The sequence below is a fragment of the Caretta caretta genome, chromosome 1, assembly GCF_965140235.1.
Source record: "Caretta caretta isolate rCarCar2 chromosome 1, rCarCar1.hap1, whole genome shotgun sequence".
NCBI classification, from domain to species: Eukaryota; Metazoa; Chordata; order Testudines; family Cheloniidae; genus Caretta; species Caretta caretta.
This window is the reverse complement of record NC_134206.1, coordinates 205,439,996-205,458,720: the sequence shown is the minus strand read 5'-3', so window position 1 is coordinate 205,458,720 and position 18,725 is coordinate 205,439,996. Positions and strand designations below refer to the sequence as shown.

Below are 18,725 nucleotides of genomic sequence, written 5' to 3'. Positions count from 1 at the left end.
GCATAATGAAAATGAAAAGTTCGGCTTGAAGCTTTTTTGTGGCCAGACCTGGAATATGACAGAGAAGGAAAACTAGCTAATAATTGTGTAGTAGCCAGCAAAACATGTCAGAAATGGTCTGTTAGCTATAGGAGTGACCACTAGGCCTTGCCAAAGGCTACACATTTATTCCAGAAGGCAAGGAATAATATACCAAGGAACATTTCTGCTGTGGAGAATACTGAGGCCTTGTGAAGTAGACTTGTGGCATACAGGTTACCCAAAGAGCTGGTTTTCAAATCTTCCTTGGGAAGAATTCGTTAAAGCACATTAGATCTGCTGCTTATTGTCTAGCATCACATTTTTAGGTGTCAGCATAATGTTATCTGGCCAAAAAATGTGGTATAGGGCAAATTTTCTGTTATAGCTACATGCCAGTCCACTACTCAGAAAACTCCAGCAGAATTAAATCTTTAACGTCAGTTATAGAGTTGATCTACGTAGGTTGGGTTTAACCAAGAGACTGGGATGAAAAACAGCATAAACAATGTACAGTATTTGCCCCTGAGGATGTAGGGGAAAGGAGTTGTCAGGGATGTAGTGGAGCCAGTGGTATACCCAGCAGAGGTAAAAAGAAAGGGACCCTGAAAAGGAAACTGCTGACCATGTCATTTTCAGGAAGGAAAAATACTACTTCTACAAAGCAGAACCAAACAAAAACATTACTACAGGGGTTAAATCTGTGCCTGTCTGTTGGGAGGACAGGGCCATAAGCAGATTCAAGACGGAAGATCTCAGAGTGAGACACAAACTCTGCTCTCTCATGGAGACTTTATAATTTCTTTCTCTGTTGTTTTCCTTTAATTGCAAATACATGTAATCCAGACTGAAAGTGTTTGTTTTGCTCCTTGTACATAGAGAACATAATTTCCTTGGGAAGTCAACAGTACTGTACTATGCCCAGAGGCACATTTGTGCACCTTCATGCTTTCATGTGCTCACGAGTTGGGGTAAGGGAGGAATTTCCATCAAGCTCCATCCATACACAGCATGGAAAAAATGGACTAGGTAGATTACTATTTTTTCCTAAAACGTCCACTGTAGCCTGAGACAATGGCCAGTGCTGGACCAGATAAGAACGGCCATACTGCGCCAGACCAAAGGCCCATCTAGCCCAGTATCCTGTCTTCTGACAGTGGCCAGTGTCAGGTGCCCCAGAGGGATGCCCCAAGATGGCAATTTCTATGTTCCTTCCACCCATTAAGCCTACAGAATTATCTTTGCACAGACCAGCCATCACAGTACTCTGTATACAATAGGCTGATGGTAGGAAACTACCAAAAGATTCTTCTCCCCCAACTTTTGCAGCTCTTCTCTCTGCTTTCTATTCATAGAACCACTGGTAACCTCACCCAGCAAGATGAAACACATTCTTTGGTACACCTTGTCACACATAGCCCTGGCCCCTGTCTTCAGATGCTACCAAACTGCTGAACTGCAGGCGGAGAACTGATCTTGGGCAGAATTACTCGGCAACAGGGACTCTTCAGCCAGAGTTGAAAAATGAACCAGGCTTTCCTGGAATCTCCAGCTATACTTGGAGTCCTTTTTCAGAGGACTTAAAAAAAATCAGTTCTCTTATATCTGAGGCAAGATAAACAGCAACCTTCTACAGAAATGAGAGATGGGCCAGAGCTGCAAAACTCAGATCTGGATTTTAACTTCCCCCATGTTCTGTCTAGTTTGTGCGTCTGTCTGTATCAGAGAGTGGAATTACTTAAGTGCCAATCAGCTGTTGATTTCATAGAATCATAGAACTGGAAGGGACCTCAAGAGGTCATCTAGTCCAGTCCCCTACATTCAAGGCAGGACTAAGTATTATCGAGACCATGCCTGACAGGTGTTTGTCCAACCTGCTCTTAAAAATATGCTGGTTACAAACACCATTGGCAGCTTAGAAACACTAAATTAGAATCTGGATCTCAAATCTCCCAAAGCTAAGGGGTATTTGGATCTGGGGTTTTGGTTTGGCCCAAATCCATTCTGGACCAGAACCTCGCCAAAGATTGGGGGTATTTAGAGGCAGGGTTTTGGCTTTGGCAACCCATCTCTAAATGAAAACCGCAACTCAGGAACCCTTGTTTCCTCCTGATATCCCCTCTCCTGCAAGCACACTGCAGCACATTCTCTCTCTGTCTTATTCCCACTGTTGGCCCACCTCCTGCTTCTCCTCACTCACCACCCCTTTTCATATTGCCCTCTGGGGCAGGCAGGCGGATTTCCCTGGAGCTTTCTCCTGATGTGCCAGTCCAACCTAGGCATAACACTAACTTCCGAGTGTCATTTTTCCTGGAGTGGATTTCTGGTTTCAGAAAGTCACATCCACTTTCCCCTGGAGCAAGCATGCAGTCCTGGGTGGGGAATGTAGGACAGACTGGCATCTCTGGAGGTTAGACCATCTGGATAAATAAGCAGACAGTGCCACAGACAGAGAAGCAATGAAAGGCCCCTCATTCCTCTCTTAGGATAGGCTCTCAGAGTCTGCATGTTCTGTTGACTGGTGAACGGTTTTGTCTGCAGTAAAGCATCCCTCCTGGGTACTCTTCATCTTATTATGTCTCTCCCTGCAGTGGGACAGTTAGTGATCTAATGTGCAACATCAGAATAACTTAGAGGTTGTTTTCCCCTCACACACTCTCACACTCTGCAGTGGTGATTGTGGTGCTTCGCCTGCTGCGCTTCACTATGTGTGACAGATCTCTCCCTATCGCCAAGCAAAGGCAGGGCTAGGGCACAAGCAGCTGCTCATGTGGAAATGTACAAGTCAAGTCAGTCAAACGAGACCCCCCTTCTGTGCAATCCCCCCAGAAATACCCCTGAATGCCAGTAGGAAGTGGATTGCGCAGCTCTCGGGGGGGAAATCTGGTGCCTGGATCCTGGTGGTCATCTGACTCCCACGTCAGGGAAGCCCACCAGGCACTGGAGAGGAGTATTCAGGGCCACATTGTAGTGGGCCTAGAACTGGCCTAGAAGGGCTGGGGTGGGGAAAAGGATGCTCCTCAAAGAGCCTGGGAAGCAGCATGTTGTGAGGGGAACCCTTGAGCCAAGGCCCCGTGCGCAAAGCTCTCCCTGCAGCACATATGATACAGGAGTCCCAGGAGGGACTACTGCACCTCTGCACTCAACTACTACAGGCCTGGGCCTTCCAGGCACCCTCTAGCCCCTACCTCTGTCAGGGCCTTGGCTAGAACTAGGGGCCTACCCAACTCACAGCCATGAAAAACGCGTCGTGGACCGTGAGAGCTGGTCTTCCCCACGAGATCGGGCAATTGTAGTAGGGGTCACGATATTGCCACCTTTACTTCTGCGCTGCTGGTGGGGGCGCTGCCGTCACGGCTGGGTCCCTGGCCAGCAGCCGCCGCTCTCTAGTGGCCCGGAGCTGAAGACAGCACTGCTGCCAGCACCAGTGAAGTAGTAAGGGTGGCAATACTGTGACCCCCCTGTGATAGCCTTGCGACTCCCCCCACGACTCCCTTTTGGGTCAGGTCCCCCCCCCCCCAATCACAACACCATGACATTTAAGATTTTTAAAACCCTATGAGTGTGAAATTGACCAAAATGGACTGTGAATTTGGTCGGGCCCTAGCTGCAACATTCCCCACATTCTGGCACGTAATCTGTGTTTGACTCTGGAGCTACATCTGAGATTAATCTGGCCCACTAGAAGCACGGTGAAAAATCTATGGACCAAATTCAACTGAGTCGTGTTGGCTTATGCCAGTGGTGAACATGGTCCTTTGAGTGTGTGTGTGTGAACAGCTGGATCCATGTGCAGCACCTACAGAGAGTGTGCATCAGGGTGTTGCATGTATGTGTAGGAAACGTGTACCATGCATGGAGTACTGCTAGCATGGTGATGCTGAAAGGGAGCAGTGACATTATGGGGCTTGCTGCAGGGACTCTGGATATCAGAGGGAAGGGCACCTCTCTGTAGTGTGGTTATGGTGCAGAGGATTTGTGTTTAGCAGAATGAGGGTATGAGGGGGACTGGATACTCACATCAAGATCCATCCATCCTCTCCAGTGATGGGTCTTGGGCTGTGGGGAAAGTCTAAGAGGGGAAAGCAGTATTTGGTGTTTATCAGACTCAGAATCCATGATCCTAATGGTCCCTTCTGGCCATGTAGTCTGATCTCTTGTATAACATGGGCCATAAAACTTCCCCAAAATAGTTCTTAGAGCAGATCTTTTAGAAAAAGACCCATTCTTGAATTAAAAATGGTCAGTGATGGAGAATCCACCATGACCCTCAGTAAAAGATTCCAACAGTTAATTACCCTCATTGTTTAAAAAAAAGTATGCCTTATTTCCAGTCTGAATTCATCTAACTTCAGCTTCCAGCTATTACATCATGCTATACCTTTCTCTGCTAGACTGAACAGCCCATCATTAAATATTTGTTCCCATGTAGGTGTTTATAGAGTGTAATCAAGTCATCCTGTAACCTACGCTTTGTTATCATAGAATATCAGGGTTGGAAGGGACCACAGGAGGTCATCTAGTCCAAACCCCTGCTAAAAGCAGGGCCAATCCCCAATTTTTGCCCCAGATCCCTAAATGGCCCCCTCAAGGATTGAACTCACAACCCTGGGTTTAGCAGGCCAATCCTCAAACCCCTGAGCTATCCCTCGCCCCAAAACTGAATAGATTGAGCTCCTTGAATCTATCATTAGAAGGCAGGTTTTCTAATCCTTTAATCTTTCTCGTGTCTCTTCTCTGAGCCCTCTCCAATTTATTAACATCCTTCTTGAATTGTTGACACCAGAACTGGACACAGTATTCCAGCAGTGGTTGTACAAGTGCCAAATACAGAAGTAAAATAATCTCTTTACTCTTACTTGGGATTCCTCTGTTTAAGAATCCAAGGATAGCATTAGCTCTTTTGGCCTCAGGATCGTAAAGGGAGCTCATGTTCAGCTGATTAGCCATCACTACCCCAAATCTTTTTCAGAGTCCCTGCTTCCTAGGATACAGTCCCCCATCCTGTAAGTATGGCTACATTCTTTGTTCCTAGAAGGATACATTGACATTTAGCCCTATTCAAATGCATTTTGTTTGCACCCAGCTTACCAAGCAATCCAGATCACTCTGAATCAGTGACCTCTCCTCTTCATTATTTACCACTCCCCCAATTTGGGTCATCTGCAAACTTTATCAGTGATGAGTTTATGTTTTCTGCCAGGTCCCTGAGAAAAAATGTTAAATAGCACAGGGCCAAGAACCAATCTATGCAGGACCACGCTAGAATCAGTGGCTGAGGATTCCCTGTTTACAACCGCAGTTTGAGACCTACCATGTTAATTTGATCTTTCTAGTTTTTTTTTTTTAAATCAAAATGGCATGTGGTACAAAGTCACATGCCTTTCAGTAGTCTAAGTATATAATATCAGTAGTATTACCTTTATCAACCAAACTTGTAATCCAAAAAGATATCAAGTCAGTTTGACAGGATCTATTTTCCATAAACCCATGTTGATTGGCCTTAATTATATTACCCTTCTTTAATCGTTTATTAATTGAGTCCCATATCAGCTGCTCTATTATCTTGCCCAGGATCAATGTCCGACTGACTAGGCCTATCCTTATCCAGGTCAGCCCATTTACCCTTTTGTTTCAGCTCCTAGAGTCATGTCATTACAAGAGAATCTCAGCTCTAATTTAAAAAAAGTAAAATTTAAGCTCTCGTGGTTGCAGAGCAAAGCCTGGAAATGTGAACTTAAATGCTCAACAGCAACAAAAGTCAGCAGACAAATAAAAAGAACCAGAACAGATTAGTTTACCAAAATCTCATGATTTTAAGCCAATTGCATGATTTTTAATGCTTGGGGTTGGCAATACTGTTGTAATTTATGTCCCAAGTGCACCACGGGATTGCACAATTGCACAGCATGAGAAAGAGGCCTCTCTCCTACTGTACCTGCTTAGCTAATGGGTTTCATGAGTTGAAAGAGTAGGCACTCATATGCCTAATTACTCGGAGGCCCGAGCGTGCCACTAAACCTTCAAAAGCAATACAGTGTTGCTGACCCCAAGCATTCAAAAGCTATGAGTCAGGTCCCCCCAGTAAAAATCACAAGATTGGTTTGAAAACCATGAGAATGTTTTAAAAGAACATGTTTTGGGTTCTTTGTATTTGCCTTGGGGGTGCTCTCACTTCATGTTTTCAAGTTTTTCTCCACAACCATGAGGGCTAGAAACTTACTTTTTTTGGTTTAAATAGAAGCAGAAATTCTTATGTAATAACAGGACTCCAGAGCTGGAGCCTTCAGAAAAACACCAAATACCACTAGAGCTGGTAACACAATGGGGACTATCAGAGGAACTATGAGAGTCTGGTAGGCTCCTAGCTGCTGCAACAGAAGAGGGGCAGGCTCTCCACTGGTGCAAGAGGAGATGGGCCATCCAGAGATGTTACGGGATGGACCATCATGTGGTTAATGGCAAGTGGAGGGGAAGCACTCAGCCGTTTATCAGATGGAGACATTGAGGGCTTGTTGGAAGTGGAGTGACAGGAGAAAGGAGTGAACTCTGACCTTGCTGAGGTCCATCTGGCATTAGGTAGCACCAGCTGTGTGACAAACACTTCCCCCTGTCCCAGACTCCACCAGAGAATGTTTTTACTAGCTGCAGTGGGTCAGTTGTAACCCCCTCTTCCTGATGACCTAGGCTGACAGGGAGCTGTAGATCGCAGCTAACAAAGGAGGGGAACTTCTGGCTGACTCAACTGCACTTTTAGAAATCGTCAGTCACAGCTCAGAATGGACTCATGCTTGACTGTGGCAGCTGCTCCCTGTGGGCTGCATAGAAGATGCTCAAGGATAATCAGGATTTCGTTTCTATTTGCTTGAGGCTCTGGTATTGGTCACTTGAGCCCCAGTTGGGAGATCTGGTTGTAGGAGGATTTTATATGTAGGCCTGGCTTGACATGAGTAAGTGGACATGGGTGAGGTCTCATTTCTTGGGAGACAGGATTAGGGAGGTAAATGGATCAGGAGTCTGGAAAAAGAATGTCTGTATTAGCTAAGATTATGGGGAACACCCAGGGAACCACTGACAATGGACAAGAGAAGCCTGAAATGTAAGATGAGGTAAAGAGTAAGTCATGCATGGACAGGGCATGCTGTCCAGGGATTTGTTCCTACAAAGTGACCAAGCTAATCCCAAAGCATGTGATGCAGCATGTAAATGTACATCAAGGAAGAGATTTGCTATGTAACTTTGGGTGTATGGTACACCCTATACCTGCCCTCTATGCTTAAGTCTGATCAACTCAGCATAGCCTTGCTGTATGCCAAATAAAGGAACCTGAGTAACAAAACTGGAGTGAAACTGAGTTCTTGACGAACCGAGTAGAAGAGATCTCAGGGAAACCCCAGTGGTACAATAGGTTGATTTAAAAAACAAAAAACCCACTTAAATATTAGCAGAGAGATGATGTACAATCAATAACTGACCAGGAGAAGAAGCCCAGAAATAGGAAACTGCTAGGACATGTATCAAAGGAGTGCAGAAGGATACTCTTGTCCCAAAGTCCCCCAACCGGGAAGGCTTGTTGACAGATGTGGCGCTGTAGTGTGTCAGTGTAGACACTCCCTCCCATTCGCAGAGGTAATCAACCTCCTTGAGAGGCAGTAATTAGGTCAATGGAAGAATTCTTATGTTGACCTAGCGCTGTCTACACTTGGGGTTAGGTTGACTTAATGACATCTCTCAGGGGTGTGGATTTTTCACACCTCATAGCAATGTAGCTGAGTTAACCTAACTTTTTAGTGTCGGTCAGGCCTGAGTATATCCACTAATCTAAAAAACAAAGGTAATTATTGTTTATTCCTTCTTCTCTGGGTCCAGCAGGTAGGGCACCACTGGGCACCAGGATTTCTGGGTTCTCTTTTCAGCTGTGATTTCTTCTGCAACTTTGGGCAAATCACTTCTCTTCCCTCCGTACCTCAGTTTCCCCATCTCTACAATGAAAACAATAGTGCTTATGCACCTTTGTGAAATGATTTTTAAGAACTAAGGCTGTAAAACACTAGTGTTATTACTAAAAAAATACATAAGGAGCAAAAAGCGTCATCTTCACACCTTGACAAGAAGCTTAAACTACGTGAAGGGTACAGGTTTCACCCATGAAGATCAATGTGCAGTCAGATTGGGGAAGAATAGGCTCTTGTAATAGCCCCTTACCTCCAAACAGCAGGGATGCTGAGATGTTAAGGACTCAGCAGTTTAATCAGAATCATTCACTTAATTTTAAGCACAGCCTGTCAAGGTTTTTTGGTCAGACTTCAAGAAGACCTTGCCAGTTCTGGGGCTGTGGGTGGCAGGATCTTATTCTGCTCACAGGCACACAGATAAATGTCATATCTGTGGCATGAGAACAACACCACTCAGTGCTTTTCATCTTCAAAAGACATTCATTAACCCCCCAAGAGGCTCTCACTGCCCCACTTGGGATGAGAGCATGATTATCCCCATTTTAGGGAAGGGGAAACTGAGGCACACAGGGGATGGATTTGCCTAAAGTTATAGAGGGAGTCACTGCCAGAATCAAGAATAGCCCCTCAGAATTCCTGGGTCCCAGCTCTATATTCAGACCACTGGACAACACATCTCCCTGGGGTTTATGTGCTCCTTTTATGCACAGGGATGAGATGGGGGGAAAAGGACAGAAATATGAAGGGATGGGAGAGTGGGTGGGAGAGACAGGAGAATATAACAGAGAGGAGTCTGAGTGAGAGGGATGTGTTGAAGTGAATGAGGGTGAACAAGTGGGGAAAAAATGAGGAGGAATAAATAAAGGGAGAAAGAGCAAGAGATTAAATGGGAAGGAAAGCAGAGGAGAGAGAGAGGGGAAGACACAGGAGTTGGCATCCGAGTTATCTCTAAAGAAGAGAAGACTGAACTTGCCCTCTTTCTTTCCCGATCTTGCCTTAAAATTGAAGGAATGTGGTGGCACAACATCAGCTCTCTGATTTATTAATTCCATCCCATCCCACCAGCTCACAGAACAAAAAAGCGTCTGTGTTTGCTCCAGAGGAGTGCATGAAGGGCCTTATTCATGTCGGAGCTGGAGAGAGAAGCCAGCAGATACAGGAAAGTCATCAGTGCCTCGCTCCTTTTCACCTTTGTGTGGATTGGAAAAAAACCCACTGAGATGAAAGGCAACAAAGCATGATGTATCAGGAGAGAGAAAAAAACCAGATCACCAGCAGGGTCAATCAGCATGGGATTCTCAACAAGAGAGCAGCCACCTTGGGCCTGGCTGCACCGGTAAGGGAGCCATCTCAGTGAGGTTGGTTGCATGAGATGACTGGTTCCCTTGCTTCTCCTTGTGACGGCTCAGCTTGGCCCCCAGAGGACAATATTTTGGCTGGAACTGCTCTGCCCCACCCATGAACAGCACTCCTTGCAACCACAGTTGCATTCGGGTAGCCCTGAAGCACCTATCCCATACAGCCCACTCTTGTGGGCTACCATTAGACAGATACAAGGAAAGTCAGATAATTCACTAAATCTATGGGCCAATAAAGGAACCATCATCTTAAGATTTGGTTGGTTACTAATCTATAGCCACTTCTACCTGAGGATCTTAGAGCACTTTGTGAATAGCAATTACACCTTGCAAAGCCCCAGAGGTAGGTTAGTGTTATTCATGTTTACAGATGGGGAAACTGAGGATCAGCGAAGTGACTTGTCCAAAGCTATCCCATAGGCAGGTTCTGGCATAGAACCCAGTATGGCCCCAACAAGGAGGTGTCATGGGATTTCTAATAAACATGAGGGTTAAGAGGATACCAAACTGTACAGCTGCTCTGAAGCATGGCACCTGCAGCAGTGCACTGCCCCCTAAAGCCAAACCAAGGGTGGGTTCTGCATCGATGCAGAGGAAAGCAACCCTGCAAAACCATTGCCACTGGCGCTCAGGTTTTCTTTGGCGGTCTCCTATACATATATTGGCCAGGATCAACCCTGCTTAGCTTGCAAAAAAGGGGACACGGCACTGCCTGACATGTTAAACTCATACACAAGTATCTCCACAAACCCAATTGCTCTCCATACCCAACATAAGCTTTCAGACAGACATTAATTTTTTAATGATCTTTTAACAAGAGTTTAAATTGTTAGAATGTTAACTCCCCTCCTTCCCCACCCAATCTCATTACTCGGCTTAAGTTACAAGGGCAGGGAGTAGCCAAAATAGCTGCCATGACCTCAGTGCAGGGGGGTAACAGAAAAATACCAGGACAACACAGTTTGACTTTGTATCATTCATAAACCAGCACCACAAAATGCTTCCAGGCTGATAATAGCCGTTTCGAGCAAACACGAGTGATGCCGGTTGCAGCAGTCAACCAGTTCGGATCAAATCAGAACCAACTTGATCCTTCTCCAGAAGCATGACCTGAACCCAACGTGAACCTGTTCTGAGGCTTGAGAAGAAGGTTGAACTGAATTATTTTCCCATTCAAGTGAACCCAGGAATTGCCAGACTGGATCAGTCCTTTTGAGGTCCATCTAGGCCAGTATCCTTCCTTCTGACCAGATGCTCCAGAGGAAGGAGCAAGAAGTCCTACAAGGGACAATTATGGAAGCTTCTTCTTAACCTTAGGCAGGTAGTGAAGTATGAGGGTTCATAGCCATTCTACATTTGCGATTCTATTTAACATAAACAGTGGATGCTTCATTAGGCATCTAAATGGCTCATGCTTTTCAGCATCCTGCTAAGCTCTTAGCTTCACAGCTATGCCTGCAGCACAGCAAAGAAAACCTGCGGCTGGCTTGTGCTGCGGGACTTGGGCTGCTTCACTATTATGTAGGCTTCCAGGCTTGGGCAGGACTCTGAGCTCTGGGACCCTCCCACTCGGCTCCAGCCTGAGCCTGGAAGTCTGCACAGCAGTGAAGCAGCCCAAGCCCTGTGAGCCTGAGTCGGCTGGCACAGGCTAGCTGCAGGTGTCTAGTTGCTGCACAGACATATCCACTGAGATCTGATGGCAGTGAATTCTTCTGGTTCAACTGTGCAAGAGTATTTCCTTTTATCACTACAGTCACTGCCTTTCAATTTAATCAAACTTCCCCTTGCTCTTTTGCTATGAGAAAGGGTGAACAGAAGTGCCAGTCTACCTACTCTATGCCATTGGTTTCCATATGCCATCATGTCCTCTCTTACATTCTTCTCTCTGAACTAAATACCCCCAATTTCTTATACAAGCTGGACCTCAACCAAAAAATCAGGGCTCTGAATCCAAACTCTGCATCTATACTCAGGAAATTTTTGGCACTAATTTGCACACTCAAGAAGTTTGTATCGGGCTGTTGTTATTTCCTCCCGAAGGCTCCCCAAGCACTTCACAAACTAGACACAGACAGCACCACTAAGAGGCAATTGCTCAGAGTATGGTCGGGGGAGGAAGGCAACTAAACAGTACAGCATGTTCGGTAACAGTGGGGAGGGGAAATCTTTGCCAGGAAGAGTGGGACAAATTCCAGCTCTCAAGAAAAGGATGATGGAGCCTTAATGTCCCTGCAGAGAAGAAGGGATTTTGGTCTAAAAGACTCACGTACATTAAATTGCATGGATCTCATTTGATTGAACTTAGGGTTTGTTTACAATTACAGCGCTGCATCTGCATCAGTGCAGCGGTGCTATTGTAGCGCTGAGTGAAGACCAGGGGTTCTCAAACTTCTGCCTTGGTGACCCCTTTCACACAGCAAGCCTCTGAGTGTGACCCCCAGGTACAAATATAAAAAAAGTGTTTTTTACTGTAACACTATTCTAAATGCTGGGAAGCAAAGCAGAGTTTGGGGGTGGAGGCTGACAGCTCGCAACCCCCAGGTAATAACCTCGTGACCCCCTGTTTGAGAACCCCTGGCGAAGACGACACTTATGCTGACTGGAGAGCTTCTCCCATGGGTGTAAGTATCCACCTCCCTAAGAGGCGGTTTCTAGGTCAACGGGAGGAGCCCTCCAGTGGGCAGAGCTCTGTCTACACCTGCAGTTAGGTCGGTATAACAACATCGCACAGGGGTGTGGAGTTTCCATGCCCCTGAGAGACAGTTATACCGATATAAATTGGTAGTGTAGACCATGCCTTAGAAAGATAAAGGATTGAGTTCATTAAAAGCAATTCAGCCACAACTAGAGGTATTTATCAGAGGTGGGCTGAATCCCCTACATGGAGAATAGTGGGGTCTGTCCAGCTTACCTCCCAGACAAGAATGAGGTTTACACAGTTACACACCAATGGCTGAGAGCAGGGTTAATACGAATAAAAATGGAGTATTTATTCGTAGTACCATAGTGATTAGGGACCCTAGTCACAGACCAGGAGTTCTGGGGCTCACCTGTGCATTGTATTAACTATTCTTCCATTGAACCAGATGCTCCCAGCAATTTTTAAACTGATCATTTTGTTAAAGTCATGATGAGCTCAGTGGCCTTTTGCTACTTTCCAGCCTTGCACCCGGGCTGGGAGTCTGATGATCTGGGTTGTATTCCCACCTCTGCCACTGTGGGACTTGGGACAAATCTTCACTGCAGTGTGTCCGTGTATAAAGTGGGGATAGTCATACTGACCTGCAGAACTTCATGAGGAGAGAGAGGTTGCAAGGATTAACTCTAATGTGTGTAAAGCACTCTGTGATCCTGATGGGAGGCAATAGAGACAGGCCACGCATTATTAAACTTAGACGCTAGTCCCAAAGGACAGACTTTAGCAGGTTTCTTATAAGCATTAGTGGCTTTCATGATGCAGGTAAGGATTTCTCCTGCCTCCCCACAGACACAGGCTCTTGGAACAGAAAGTCCGAGCTGGGAAACAAAAGAGAACCTGCTGTGGAGAGGTAGGGGCATGAGCCAGAGGGTCTGGAAGTAGCCATGCTGCAGGTGCTGATGATAGGAGTGAAGCGGGGCTGGAAGCAGTGGCCCTGTGGACACTGGCTATGGGTTGTAGGGAGGTTAGAAGCAGGGGTGCTCTGGACACTGGCCCCAAGAGGCACAGCAGGATTAGAAGTAGCTCTGAGTGCTGGCTATAGGCATGCAGGGGCCTCAAAGCAGGCTCAAACTCGATCCTGGCAAGACTGTTTTGGGTGTTGCTGGAAGCAGGGTTGAAGCGGATGGTGGAATCAGCCTGCAGCAGCTGATATGAAATACAAAGTACACCAAGTGCTCATGAACACTGGAGAGGCTGCTGGATGTAGGAGCTTGGGGGTGCTGTGGTAAGTAGGGAATGGAAGCCTTGCAGGGAGTGCTGCTGAAATTAAGCCATGTTTCACTCCCACCACAGATACATCTACACTGCAATCGGGTGTGTGACTGCAGCTGGGGTAGGCATACCCACCCTAGCTTTAATCTAGCTAACAGCTAAAAAAATAGCAATGAAGAGGGATGCAGCAGCGTGAGCACTGCATAGGCTCTACGCGCCACCTGGAACCCTGGGTACAGAGCTTGTGTTGCCAGCCTGCCCCAGGGCCTGTACTGCTGCATCTTCACTGTTATTTGCAGTCTGCTAGCTAGATTGAAGCTAGCACAGGTGTGCCTACCCCAGCTATCTCACCTCCGACTGTGGTGTGCATGTACCCCAAGAGGCAACATACTGGGTATGCCTTTGCTGCCAGGAGTTCCTGACCCGTGTGGACATGCTGTTGAAATGAAGGGAGCGTCCTTTCAAAATCACCATGGGTATGAGTGCAACAGGGGCCAGCAGCAAGAAGTTTTAATGTGTGTGCAGAGTAGATGGATTTGTATATTAAAACAAATACCATCTTAATCATCATTTGCTATTTACGTCACAGTCCTTAAAACTCCCCTGGCCCTACAGGGCAACTGCTGCTAAATAACCCTGAGTCCGGAAGGAGGATGGAATGTAAGGGCCCCAGGGCTGTGTACAGGGGAAGTGTGTTTCTCTAGGTCTTTTAGGGAGAACTACTTCTTCCTGAGTCCCATACACCTCACTGGATCTTTCAAACAATACCTTAAAAACCAAAGGTCTGTGTGTACTATTTGCACCTTTTAAAAATCCCCTGTCCCTTTTCATAAGAGTAGGCATTTGCCCCAATGTCCTTGGCCCAAATTCTTTACCTCCTGCTCCACTGCCATGCAATGTGTTGAAATGCAGCCACCTCTGGAGTGAAGGACAGCAGCCAGCCTTGTAATGGTGCTCTGCATGAGTGGCTTGTGTAGTGCTCTGGGTCCTCATATACAAGTGTAAATAATTTATTAATTGTTTTTATTACTTGGCTCCTTTGCCATTTGGAATATAGCTACTGTGCTATAATTCAGTGTCAACTGATTTCTGAAAAAACACAATATTGAGTGCTCTTGCTGCTATACATACCCACCATGCAGACTAACTGTTCTGTGGAGCCTTTATTCAGTGCAGAGTTAAGTGCATTGAAAGTGGCTGCTACTGTTCCCAGGAGACCGGTTGAGCGCCTTTACCCCTCGCGGGGCGCATACAGCAGCTACTCTGTGAATAGCACTTAGGTATTGTGGGTCACATATGACATTAACAACTGCTTCCCTGTAATTCACAGATAACAAAACAAAAGCTGTCCTAATACAGTATCTTGCTCCTAGGCTTGGAGGAGAGAAGAGACGCAGCGTGTGGCTAGAAACAGGTTCTGCTTTTCTAATGCCCCTTACTCCTGACCTGCAGCACCACCTGTTGTTCCAGTCCTGGGCTCCCCACACAGCTCTGCCAATGCTCCTCACTCCTGACATGCCGTCTTTTCCCCCTGCCCAGCTATTCCACTCCTGGACTCCACAGACAGCTCCGTTAGTGTGCTTCACTCCTGCTTTGTAATCTTCTCTACGACTGCAGGCCTGCCTTCCCCTAACCCCCTGTCAGTGTACCTGTCTCCTGAATTACAATGGTCTCTCCTCTGCTGGAATGCCATGCGGCTCTCTCAATGCACCCGTCTCCTGACTTGTAACGCCCACCTGTCCTAGGGCCTCTCACAAACAGACTGCTGCTTGGCGACCGGCAGAAACGAGGCGGAGGTCTCCAAAGCCGTTCTGCACATTAGAACCAAACGGGATTTGAACCCAAGTGGATGTGGTACCAGGTTAGAGCAGAAAGCGGCTGTACTCCTTCACTCATGCACAGGCTTCTTTCCTACCACTGTCCTGCCATAGGGCAGGAAGTGCCTGCAGAAGCTGCATGTGGCCAGCTGTATATTTATCCCCAGTCACTACTGCTGGGCGGCATACATGCTTGGTTCTGCACTGCTGCTGACCGGATCTGCCCCTGCCTCCCCCTGCACTCAGAGACTAGCCCCTTCCAGGGAGTTACTCAGGAAACAGTGCCACTTCCCACACTTGCAACACCATGGGGATTCCCTCCCCTGACTCTTATACCTTTGGTGCTAACATCGCTTTCCCATCTCTCCCTGCTCCTGGTTCGATGGACTGATTGGCAAGGCTAGGCAGGAGAGCCAAGCACTTTCCATCCTCACTTGGGAGGCTCCATGCCAAACGAAATTGCTCCTAAGAAACCAGCAAATTTGCAAGAAAACACCCCTTTAAGAGCAGAGGTGAAAAGGGCTAGATGTTTTTCTTCCCCTTAACACCTCCCTACCCCCCTTCTCCCACCTTGAAGGCCCACTCACTGTCTCTTCATGACCTGTTCAAATAAGGATTTGGACCCACTACAAAGGAATTTGACATCTTGCATTTGTGGTGTCTTGGGTTTCTCTGGGTATACCTACACTGCAAAAAAAAAAAAAAAAAAAAGACCTACAGCACCGAATCTCAGACCCTGGGTTAATTGATTTGGGCTTGTGGGGCTTGGGTGACGAGGGTAAGAACAATAGTGTAGATGTTCCTGCTCTGAAACCCGGCCAGAGGGAGGGTCTCAGAGGCCAGGCTCCAGCCTGAGTCCAAACAGCTACACTGATTTTTTTGTCCCCATAACTCAAGCCCAATGAATCAATTGACTTGCAGTCTGAGACCGTATTGCAGATTTTTCTTTGCAGTGTAGACATACCCTCTGTGTCATCGGACCATCTTCTTCAGGGGGCTGTAGCCTCTCTCAAACGGAGGCGGAGAGGGAGTGTTGCCTAGCAGTTTAAACAGAAGACTGGAAGCTTGGACACTTGGGTCCTGTCTCCAGTTCTGCCAACAATTCACTATGCATCGTTGGGCAAGTCATTTCACCTTGGTTTCCCCATCTGTAAAACAGGAATAATAGCTTCACAGCCCCACTGGAAAGGTGAGTTAGTGAATTTTGGTACCATGATCTGAGATCCTGTCACAGTTACTTCGATGCTACGGTGATAGATGGAAGATATGGACCCCAAGCTAGAAAATTCCAATCTGGATTTTGAACAGCCCATATGTTGGGGGCGTTCTGATCTGCAGTTTTAGTTTGGCCCATTGCAAAGATGAGGTTGCTCTCAAAATTCAGACCCAGATTTGGATTCCAAGCACCGCTAAAGTTTGGGATGCCTGGATCCAGGGTCGGCCCCACTGCTACTCCGAGGTTTATGTTATTAAACGAAGCGCTTGTGCGGCGCGGAGATGGCAAGGTCATCTCTGCTCCCCTGATCCCACGCCTCGCGCAGGAAAGGACCCGAGGTCTCGCTCTTACCTGGGGAGATGCGCGGGCGGGCGGGGTCTCACCATGAGGCTCTCTGGGAATCCAGAGCGATTCTGCACCTGAACGTGTCCGCCGGGCTGGCTCGCGAGCAGCTCCCACCGCAGGGAGGAAACGGGTCCGGCCCGGCTACAAGGCTCGCCAGCGCCCTCCCCGCCGCGTGCCAGCAGGTGCCCTGAGCGGCAGGAGCTCGCCAGGGGTTCGCCCGGCTCCGGCGTGGATCCTGCTCAGCCGCCCACGGGCTGGATCGAGCCCTTTTATAGGCAGCGCCGGGAACGCAGCTCCGCTCGTGGCAGTGCGAAGGAGCCTCCTTAAGGCAACCCTGCCGGAGGGCGGTCTGCAGAGCGGGGAGGCACCGGCGTGCATCCCGCTGGGCCACCTTAAGAGGGGAGCCGGGGAAGGGGTGCGAGGGGGGCAGACGAGAGGAGCGGAGGGGACCGGAGCGAAATGCGGCACGCGGCCCGGCCCCGGGGGTGCGGAGCCGCCGCGCGCCCCTGCGCAGAGAGGGAGGCGGGGGGCGGGGGACAGAACCAGGGGAGCCAACCCCATCTCTCCCCTCCTCGCCCCCACCAAGGAAGGGAGTAACTCCACTGATCACTAGCCCATATGTACCACCCCACCCCCCCGCTAGGGGTGCAAAGCCGCATGGGGTCTGTCTACACCACACACTAAGCCAGGCCTCTGACTCAGTTTTGAGCCCAAACCTCCCTTCCGTCCCCATAGAGATCAGTCTGGCTGGCTGTGCTGAGTGAGCACTCAGGACCTGGGTCCTATACTCTGCTAGTGGGGTGGGTCAGATCCAGCTGTGACTTGGGTCCAAGCCCTGCCATTTTGCAGTGTGGACATGGCTCAAGCCACAAACCTGAGTCAGAAGGTCTGCAGAGCACAGCATGGACACATTAGCACGGGTATAAGAGCCAGGTCCGCCAGTTGTAAGCCCAGGTACAATGCAATGTGGATGCTCAAATGCAGGCTTGGAAACACCAAGTCAACAAGCCCAGGTCCCACAGAATCATAGAAAAATAGAATCATAGAATATCAGGGTTGGAAGGGACCTCAGGAGGTCATCTAGTCCAACCCCCTTCTCAAAGCAGGACCGATCCCCAATTAAATCATCCCAGCCAGGGCTTTGTCAAGCCTGACCTTAAAAACTTCTAAGGAAGGAGATTCTACCACCTCCCTGGGTAACACATTCCACTGTTTCACCACCCTCCTAGTGAAGAAGTTTTTCCTAATATCCAACCTAAATCTCCCCCACTGCAACTTGAGACCATTACTCCTTGTTCTGTCATCTGCTACCACTGAGAACAGTCTAGATCCATCCTCTTTGGAACCCCATTTCAGGTAGTTGAAAGTAGCTATCAAATCCCCCCTCATTCTTCTCTTCCGTAGACTAAATATCCCCAGTTCCCTCAGCCTCTCCTCATAAGTCATTTGTTCCAGTCCCCTAGTCATTTTTGTTGCCCTCCGCTGGACTCTTTCCAATTTTTCCACATCCTTCTTGTAGTGTGGGGCCCAAAACTGGACACAGTACTCCAGATGAGGCCTCACCAGTGCTGAATAGAGGGGAACGATCACGTCCCTCGATCTGCTGGCAATGCCCCTACTTATACATCCCAAAATGCCATTGGCCTTCTTGGCAACAAGGGCACACTGTTGACTCATATCCAGCTTCTCGTCCACTGTAACCCCTAGGTCCTTTTCTGCCGAACTGCTGCCGAGCCACTCGGTCCCTAGTCTGTAGCTGTGCATTGGGTTCTTCCGTCCTAAGTGCAGGACTCTGCACTTGTCCTTATTGAACCTCATCAGATTTCTTTTGGCCCAATCCTCTAATTTGTCTAGGTCCCTCTGTATCCTAACACTACCCTCCAGCGTATCTACCTCGAGTTTACAATGTAATGTAGACATAGCCATAGATACAGCAAAGTGTCAGTTTCTGGGTCTCAGGGCTGCAATAGTTTTTACTATACCCCATCCAAATCTGCTCCTCCATTCATTCTGCTCCTCACACCAAGGGCAGGAGTAACTCTTGTATACCGCCCTCTATCAACTCCACCTGCTGGGGGCAGCAGCCCCCTATGTTGGTACATGTGT

At 47.9% G+C, this 18,725-nt stretch overlaps 1 protein-coding gene across 2 annotated transcripts in view; it reads right to left on the bottom strand.

The window, feature by feature from the left end:
- Window positions 1–16,950, bottom strand: part of LOC125621438 (galactosylgalactosylxylosylprotein 3-beta-glucuronosyltransferase 1-like) — a 68,905-nt gene extending 51,955 nt beyond the window's left edge. Inside the window, exon 1 of one of the 2 annotated variants that reach the window (XM_048818310.2) lies at window positions 16,626–16,950. The gene's annotated coding sequence lies outside the window, so the exon portion shown is untranslated. The remainder of the gene's footprint in view (window positions 1–16,625) is intronic. The other variant, XM_048818302.2, reaches the window with a different exon arrangement.
- Between the last annotated feature and the right edge of the window lie 1,775 nt (window positions 16,951–18,725).